Consider the following 10,508-nt stretch of genomic DNA (forward strand, 5'->3'; position numbering starts at 1 on the left):
TTTGAACTTTGCTTCTAGAAATCTTTTAGATTCGGCCGCAGGAGGCACGTTTATGGAAATCACGTTAGGAGATGCTACAAAACTTCTTGATAATATTATGGCTAATTATTCTCAATGGTACACCGAAAAATCTTCTAGTAAAAAAGTGCATGCTATAGAAGAAATCAATGTTTTGAGTGGAAAGATGGATGAACTTATGAAGTTGTTTGCTACTAAAAATACTCCTCTTGATCCAAATGATATGCCTTTGTCTACTTTGATTGAGAATAATAATGAATCTATGGATGTGAATTTTGTTGGTAGGAATAGTTTCGGTAACAATGCTTATAGAGGGAACTTTAATTCTAGACCGTTCCCTAGTAATTCCTCTAATAATTATGGAAATTCCTACAATAATTCTTATGGTAATTTTAATAACATGCCCTATGATTTTGAGAATAGTGTGAAAGAATTTATGATTTCTCAAAAGAATTTTAATGCCTTGCTTGAAGAAAAATTGCTCAAAGTTGATGATTTGGCTAGGAACATTGATAGACTTTTGCTTGATGTTGATTCTCTTAAACTTAGATCTTCTCCTTCTAAGCATGATATCAATGAGTCTCTCAAAGCAATGAGAATTTCCATTGACGAGTGCAAGGAAAGAACCGCTAGATTGCGTGCTAAGAAAGATTGCTTTGTAAAGGCGTGTTATTCTAGTTTCCATGAAAATAATGATGAAGATCTTAAAGTTATTGATGTGTCTCCTATTAGATCTTTGTTTTGCAATATGAATATTCATAATAATGGGACTGGAGATGAGTCAACTTTATTTAGAAGGCATCCCAATAATTCGGAGTTTTTAGATCTTGATGCTAAATTTGGCAAAAGTGGGATTGGAGAGGTCATGACTTTAAATAGTATTGAACCCACTATCTCGGATTTCAAAGAATTTGATTATGATAATTGTTCTTTAGAAGGTTGTATTTCCTTGTTGCAATCCGTTGCTAATTCTCCTCATGCTTATAGTCAAAATAAAGCTTTTACCAAACATATCGTTGATGCCTTGATGCAATCTTATGATGAAAAACTTAATTTGGAAGTTTCTATACCTAGAAAACTTAATGATGAGTGGGAACCTACTATAAAGATTAGAATTAAAGATCATGAGTGTTTTGCTTTGTGTGATTTGGGTGCTAGTGTTTCCACGATTCCGAAAACTTTATATGATATTCTAGGTTTCCATGATCTTGATGATTGCTCTTTAAATTTGCACCTTACAGATTCCACCATTAAAAAGCCAATGGGAAGGATCAATGATGTTCTCATTGTTGCAAATAGAAATTTGGTGCCGGTAGATTTTATCGTTCTTGATATAGATTGCAATCTTTCTTTTCTTGGTAGACCTTTTCTTAGAACGATTGGTGCGATTATTGATATGAAGGAAGGGAATATTAGATTCCAATTTCCATTAAAGAAAGGCATGGAGCACTTTCCAAGAAAGAAAGTCAAATTACCTTATGAATCTATCATGCGAGCTACATATGAATTTAGTGCCAAAGATGGCACTACCTAGATCTATCTTTGCTTTTATGCCTAGCTAGGGGCGTTAAACGATAGCGCTAGTTGGGAGGCAACCCAATTTTCTTTGTGTTTTTTGTTTTTGTTCCTGTTTAGTAATAAATTTTGCATCTACTTTCTGTTTAGATGTGGTTTTATCTTTTAATTAGTGTTTGTGCCAAGTAGAACCTATAGGATAACCTATGATGATAGTTGATTTGATTCTGCTGAAAAACAGAAACTTTGCGCTCACAAGAAAAAATTCAATAAATTACAGAAACGTGATTTTGCATTGATTATTTTTGCTGCTGATCAATAAACAAATTGTCCAGTACGTGCTATTTTGGTAGTATTTTTAGGGTTCCAGAAGTTTGCGTTAGTTACATATTGCTACAGACTATTCTTTTTTTGACAGATTCTGTTTTTCGTGTGTTGTTTGCTTATTTTGATGCATCTATGGCTAGTATGTAAGGGTATGAACCATAGATAAGTTGGAATACAGTAGGTTTAACACCAAAATAAATAAAGAATGAGTTCATTACAGTACCTTATGTGGTGGTTTTGTTTTCTTTCACTAACGGAGCTTATAAGATTTCCTGTTGAGTTTTGTGTTGTGAAGTTTTCAAGTTTTGGGTAAAGCTTTTATGGACTATGGAATAAGGAGTGAAAACAGCCTAAGCTTGGGGATGCCCATGGCACCCTAAGATATTCAATAATAGCCAAAATCCTAAGCTTGGGGATGCCCCGGGAAGGCATCCCCTCTTTCGTCTTCGTTCATTGGTAACTTTACTTGGAGCTATATTTTATTCGCCACATGATATGTGTTTTGCTTGGAGCGTCGTGTATTATATTAGTCTTTGCTTTTTAGTTTACCACAATCATCCTTGCTGTACACGTGTTTTGGGAGAAGCCCACTTGATTAGAATTTGCTAGAATACTCTATGTGCTTCACTTATATCTTTTAAGCTTGATAGTTTTTGCTCTAGTGCTTCACTTATATCTTTTAGAGCATGGCAGTGGATTAATTTTGAAGAAATTGCTAGTCTCTCATGCTTCACTTATATTATTTTGAGAGTATTTTAAAACATCATGGTATTTGCTATGGTTACAAATTTGGTCCTAGAATGATGAGCATCCAAGTTGGGTATAATAAAAACTATCATAGGAAGTGAATTGGATGTTATGATCAATTTGTTGCTTGATAATTGAGATATAAAGGTAGTAATGTTAGGGTCATGTTAGTGGATAATTATGAAATTGAGAAATACTTTTGTTGAAGTTAGCAAGTCCCGTAGCATGCATGTATGGTAAAAGTTGTGTGACAAATTTGTTGCATGAGGTGCTCTTTTGACTGTCTTACTTATGAGTGGCAGTCGGGGACGAGCCATGGTCTTTTCCTACCAATCTATCCCTCTAGGGGCATGCATAGTAGTACTTTGCTTTGAGGGCTAAATAGACTTTTGCAATAAGTATATGAGTTCTTTATGACTAATGTGAGTCCATGGATATACGCACACTCATCCTTCCACTTTGCTAGCCTCTATTATACCGCGCAACTTTCGTCGGTATCATGAACCCATTATTTACCTTCCTCAAAACAGCCAGTATACCTACCTATTATGGCATTTCCATAGCCATTCCGAGATATATTGCCATGCAACTTTTCACCATTCCGTTTATTATGACACGTTTCATCATTGTCATATTGCTCCTTGCATGATCATGTAGTTGACATCGTATTTGTGGCAAGGCCACCTTCATAATTTTCATACATGTCGCTCTTGATTCATTGCATATCCCGGTACACCACCGGAGGCATTCATATAGAGTCATATTTTGTTCTAGCTTTGAGTTGTAATTATTGAGTTGTAAATCCATAAAAGTGTGATGATCTTCATTATTAGAGCATTGTCTCGGTGAGGAAAGGATGATGAAGACTATGATTCCCCCACAAGTCGGGATGAGACTTCGGACTTTACAAAAAGAAAAAAAAGAAAAAAAGAGAAAGGCCAAAAAAAAAGAAAGACCAAAGAAAAAAAGGGGGGAAAAGAAAAAGAAAAAAAGAGAAAAAATAAAATGAGAGAAAAAGAGAGAAGGGACAATGCTACTATCTCTTTTCCACACTTGTGCTTCAAAGTAGCACCCTGATCTTCATGATAGAGAGTATCCTATGTTGTCACTTTCATATACTAAGTGGGAATTTTTCATTATAGAACTTGGCTTGTATATTCCAATGATGGGCTTCCTCAAAATGCCCTAGGTCTTCGTGAGCAAGCGAGTTGGATGCACACCCACTTAGTTTTTTTGTTGAGCTTTCATATATTTATAGCTCTAGTGCATCCGTTGCATGGCAATCCCTACTCACTCACATTGATATCTATTGATGGGCATCTCCATAGCCCATTGATACGCCTAGTTGATGTGAGACTATCTTCTCCCTCCTTTTGTCCTCACAACCACCATCTTTTACCACCCAAGTGCTATGTCCATGGCTTACGCTCATGTATTGCGTAAGAGTTGAAAAAAGCTGAAGCACGTTAAAAAGTATGAAACAATTGCTCGGTTCGTCATCGGGGTTGTGCATGATGGGAGTATTTTGTGTAATGAAAATGAAGCATGGCCTAACTATATGATTTTGTAGGGATAAGCTTTCTTTGGCTATGCTATTTTGATAGGACATGATTATTTGTTAGTATGCTTTGAAGCATTATTATTTTTATGTTTTATAAGCTTTTATCTTGAATCATTTGGATCTGAACATTCATGCCACAATAAAGAAAATTACATTGAGAATTATGCTAGGTAGCATTCCGCATGAAAAATTCTGTTTTTATGATTTACCTACTCGAGGACGAGCAGGAATTAAGCTTGGGGATGCTTGATACGTCTCCAACGTATCTATAATTTTTGATTGTTCCATGCTATTATATTACCCCTTTTGGATGTTTATGGGCTTTATTTTACACATTTATATCATTTTTGGGACTAACCTACTAACCGGAGGCCCAGCCCGTATTGCTGTTGTTTTTTGCCTATTTCAGTATTTCGAAGAAAAGGAATATCAAACGGAGTCCAAACGGAATGAAACCTTCGGGAGCGTGATTTTTGGAACGAACATGATCCAGAGGACTTGGAGTGCAAGTCAAGAAGCAATCGAGGCAGCCAGGAGATAGGAGGGCGCGCCCACCCCTCCTGGGCGCGCCCCTGTCTCCTGGGCCCCTCGAGTGGCCACCGACGTACTTCTTCCTCCTATATAAGCCTACGTACCCCGAAAACATCCAGGGAGCCAACGAAACATAAGTTCCACCGCCGTAACCTTCTGTATCCACGAGATCCCATCTTGGAGCCTTTGTCGATGCTTCGCCGGAGGGGGAATCGACCACGGAGGGCTTCTACATCAACACCATAGCCCTTCCGATGAGTTGTGAGTAGTTTACCACAGACCTTCAGGTCCATAGTTATTAGCTAGATGGCTTCTTCTCTCTTTTTGGATTTCAATACAATGTTCTCCCCCTCTTGTGGAGATCTATTCGATGTAAACTCTTTTTGCAGTGTGTTTGTCGAGATCCGATGAATTGTGGGTTTATGTTCAAGTTTATCTATGAGAAATATTTGAATCTCCTCTGATTTCTTTTATGTATGATTGAGTTATCTTTGCAAGTCTCTATGAATTATCAGTTTGGTTTGGCCTACTAGATTGATCTTTCTTGCCATGGGAGAAGTGCTTAGCTTTGGGTTCAATCTTGCGGTGTCCTTACCCAGTGACAGAAAGGGTTGCAAGGCACGTATTGTATTGTTGCCATCGACGATAAAAAGATGGGGTTTATATCATATTGCATGAGTTTATCCCTGTACATCATGTCATCTTGCTTAATGCGTTACTTTGTTCTTTATGAACTTAATACTCTAGATGCAGGCATGAGTCGGTCGATGTGTGGAGTAATAGTAGTAGATGCAGGCAGGAGTCGGTCTACTTGTTGCGGACGTGATGCCTATATACATGATCATGCCTAGATAATCTCATAATTATTCACTTTTCTATCAATTGCTCGACAGTAATTTGTTCACCCACCGTAATACTAATGCTATCTTGAGAGAAGCCTCTAGTGAAACCTATGGCCCCTGGGTCTATCTTTTATCGTATTTGCTTTCAATCTACTTTTATTTGCATCTTTACTTTTTGCATCTATATTATAAAATACCAAAAAAATATTTATCTTATCTTATTATTCTATCAGATCTCACTTTCGCAAGTGGCCGTGAAGGATTGACAACCCCTTTATTGCGTTGGTTGCGAGTTCTTTGTTTGTTTGTGTAGGTGCATGGGACTTTTGAGGAGCCTCCTACTGGATTGATATCTTGGTTCTCAAAAACCGAGGGAAATACTTACACTACTATTGCTACATCACCCTTTCGTCTTCAAGGAAAACCAACGCAAGCTCAAGACGTAGCAACCTGCAAGCTTAAATAATCCACAAATTTCATCTACATATATCAAGTGCATATCAAGATGTTCAATTCCATCTCCTTCATAAGGATTAGCTAGTAGTTGTTCTATCATACCCGAAGGAATTTCATAACCAATATTTTTAGTAGATGCAGTAGGTTGAGAGGAAACGAATCGTGTTTCTGGTTGAGGTGAAGATACCCCGAACAAACCCCTCAAAGGATGGTTCTCCATAGTAACAAGTGACAATAAATTTCAGCACATAGTTGTCCTTACCAATTTCCACTTACTAAGAGCGCTTCACTCCCCGGCAATAGCGCCAGAAAAGAGTCTTGATGACCCACAAGTATATGGTATCAATCATAGTCCTTTTTCGATAAGTAAGAGTGTCGAACCCAACAAGGAGCAGAAGGAATTGACAAGTGCTTTTCAGCAAAGTATTTTGTACAAGCACTGAAATAGACAGTAACAAGTAGTTTGATAGCAAGTAGTTTGTAATGAGCAAGTAACGGTAACGGTAAATAAAGTGCAGCAAGGTAGTCCAATCCTTTTTTGGCAAAGGTCGGGCCAAAATGATCTCTTATGATAAGCAAATCGTTCTTGAGGGTACACGGGAATTTCACCATGTCACTTTTACCATGCTGGTTTGTTTCGTGTTCGCTACTTAGATAATTTGATATGCGGGCGGACCGCTGCTTAGGTGCTTTTCTTACTTGAACAAACCTCCTACTTATGATTAATCCCCTCGTAAGCATCCGCAAGTATGACAAAAGTATTAAGATAAAATCTAACCATAGCATTGAACTTTTGGATCCAAATTGGTCCCTTACAAAGTAGCGCATAAACTAGGGTTTAAGCTTATGACACTCTAGCAACCCATCATCTAATAATACTCCACAATGCATTCCCTTAGGCCCAAATATGGTGAAGTGCCATGTAGTCGATGTTCACATGACACCACTAAGGGAATCACAACATACATATCATAAAAATATCAAACACATATCAAGTTCACATGATTACTTGCAACATGACTTCTCCCGTGACCTCAAGAACAAAAATAACTACTACAAATAATAATCATGCTCAAGATCATAGGGGTATTAAATAGCATAATGGATCTGAACAGATAATCTTCCACCAAATAAACCATATAGTAGTCAACTACAAGATGTAATCAACACTGCTAGTCACCCACATGTACCAATCTAAGGTTTCGGTACAAAGATTGAACACAAGAGATGAACTAGGGTTTGAAAGGAGATGGTGCTGTTGAAGATGTTGATGGAGATTGGCCTCCCAAAGATGAGAGGGTTGTTGGTGATGACGATGGGGTCGATTTCCCTCTCTCTTCTCTTCTGTTTTGCGCTCCTGTTTTCTGGCTAGTCACCGTCTCTTAAATTCCCGGAGACCCGTAACTCTGATCGGGCTGAAATTTTTACATGATTTTTCCCCATAAATTATCTTTCTTGCGCCTGTAGAAGAGCCCCAACTGACTTATGGGGTGCCCACAAGGCACCACCACGCGCCAGGTGGCGCAGGCGCGCCCTGGTGAGTAGTGGAGGCCGTGGACCTCCGTTTGCGTTGATTCAACCTCCCAAAAATCTCATATATTCCAAATTAATTCTCCGTAAATTTTTCTCGCGTTTGGACTTTGTTTGATATGGATATTCTGCGAAACAAAAACATGCAACAAACAGGAACTAGCACTGGGTACTGGATCAATATGCTAGTCCCAAAAATTAATATAAAATGTTGCGAAAAGTATATAAAAGTTGTATAATATTGGCATGGAACAATAAAAAATTATAGATACGATGGAGACATATCAACTTCTTCAAATGCCCTAGGTCTTTGTGAACAAGCAAGTTGGATGCACACCCACTTAGTTTTCTTTTGAGCTTTCATACACTTATAGCTCTAGTGCATCCGTTGCATGGCAATCCCTACTCCTTGCATTGACATCAATTGATGGACATCTCCATAGCCCATTGATTAGCCTCGTCAATGTGAGACTTTCTCCTTTTTTGTCTTCTCCACACAACATCCACCATTACATTCTATTCCACCCATAGTGCTATATCCATGGATCATGCTCATGTATTATGTGAGAGCTGAAAAAGCTAAAGCACTTTAAAAAGTATGAACCAATTTCTTGGCTTGTCATCGGGGTTGTGCATGATAAATACTTTGTGTTAAGAAGATAAAGCATGACAAGATTATATGATTTTGTAGGGATAACTTTCTTTAGCCATGATATTTTGAGAGGACATGACTGCTTTTTAGTATGCTTGAAGTATTATTGTGTTTATGTCAATATTAAACTTTTGTTTTGAATCTTATGTATATGGATATTAATGACACATTAAGAATGATTACATGATAAACATGTTAAGTAGCATTTCACATCAAAAATTCTGGGTTTATCATTTACCTACTCGAGGACGAGTAGGAATTAAGCTTGGGGATGCTTGATACGTCTCCAACGTATTTATAATTTTTTATTGTTCAATGCTATTATATTATCCATCTTGGATGTTTTATATGCATTATTATGCTATTTTATTTCATTTTTTTGGACTAACCTATTAACCGAGTGCCCATTGCAAGTTGTTGTTTTTTCCTTGTTTTTGTCTTTTACAGAAAATCAATACCAAACGGAGTCCAAACAAAACAAAACTTTTTGAAGATTTTTCTTGGACCAGAAGACACCTAGGAACCTTCGGGAGGAGGTCAGAGGGGCCACCAGTTGGCGACAAGCTTGGAGGGCATGCCCTAGGAGGCGCTGAGGGAGTCCTGGATTATGGGGTCCTGAGAGAGCCGACCTATGTGACATGGGCCGGACTGATGGATCGTGAAGATACAGAACCGAAGGCCTTCTCCCGTGTCTAGATGGGACTCTCCTTTGCGTGGACGGCAAGCTTGGCATCCGGATATGTAGTTTCCTTCCTCTTTAAACTGACTTTGTACACCCCTAGTCCCCTCCGGTGCCTATATAAACCAGAGGGTTTAGTCTTTAGGGGCAATCACAATCATACATGCTAGACATCTAGGGTTTAGCCATTATGATCTCGAGATAGATCAACTCTTGTAACCCCTATACTCATCAAAGTCAATCAAGTAGGAAGTAGGGTATTGCCTCCATCAAGAGGGCCCGAACCTAGGTAAAATATCGTGTCCCCTACCTCCTTGTTACCTTCGATCCTGAGAAGCACAGTTCGGGACCCGCTATCCGAGATCTGCCGATTTTGACACTGACATAGGTGCTTTCATTGAGAGTTCCTCTGTGCCGTCGACAGAAGGATTGATAGCTCGCCTTGTCATCAAAGACATCATCTCTTCCGGAGAAGCCCTAGCTTTAGGGCAAACCCTCCGGCTCGGCAGCTTCATCATGGGCGCTCGCCCGGCCGTTAAGCCTGAAGCAGCCCAACTCATTGCCAAAATCGCCTCTGCGCCGGCCCTGAATACAACGACAAGATGGATCCGACAGATGTATCGGCCTTAAATGAACTGCTAGGTCGCATCGCCGCCCTACGGGTCGCAACCGACTATGATCGGATTGGGCTTAAACCCAATCAGAGAGAGATCAGATCTCCGCCGATCACCCATCATGTGGCAATCATGGAGGAACAAGCCGACAATGACTCTTCTCCTATGTTGAGAACAAAGTATGTTCGGGTTTCCGAACCTGGAGAACCGGACTCCCGTCTTCCGGAAGACACTTCTTGTCCTCTGAACATGGAATCGGGCGCTGACCTTAAAAGCACACCGAATGCTCCGGAGCCCAGGCCTGTAGCCCCAGAAATTCTTCAGAATCCGGACTTCTCAGTGGGTCAGGATTCAGATTTAAGCCCACCCACCCACCACATGCAATATTCCCCAAGCAACTCCGGTCCTCCGGACATATGCGACTTAATGTATGTGCAGCAGCAGCCTCAGGAAACAGTCCACCACTTTTGGGCTAGATTCCTGCTTGTTAAAAACAAGATAAAGGATTGCTGTGACGATGATGCGATCTCGGTATTTTGCAACAATTGCACAGATGAGGGAATCCTTAACGCCCTCAACCGCCATCGCGTATTGCACTTTGCCGATTTGGCACACATAGTACAGAAGTACTGCGCAATGGAAAGCGCCTGGAAAACCCAGACAACCCGCTGGGAACCATAGGCCTTTAGGCTATCCCCCGGATGGGCAAGGAGGATGCACCCCCGCAGAGCACCCAATAATCATCCCGTGGACAAGAAAATTAAACCCGTTACGGGGCATAAAACTGTCCTCGAGGAATGGCTCGACAAACCCTGCAAAATTCACATGACGCCGGACAACGAACCAACGCATAGCTTTCGAGCATGTTGGAAACTCCGACAGGTTGCCAAGAGTGGCGAGGGTCTCCTCACGAACAACACTCCATAGAACTATTCTTTGAAGGACAATGATCCCGAAGTATTCACGGTCTTTGAGACCTTTTCTTCAAATAATCGGTGCAAGAGAGTGCTCCGCGACCTCGCCGAAATTTGCCACG

This window comes from Triticum aestivum, chromosome 1B (genome assembly GCF_018294505.1).
Source record: "Triticum aestivum cultivar Chinese Spring chromosome 1B, IWGSC CS RefSeq v2.1, whole genome shotgun sequence".
Lineage (NCBI taxonomy): Eukaryota > Viridiplantae > Streptophyta > Magnoliopsida > Poales > Poaceae > Triticum > Triticum aestivum.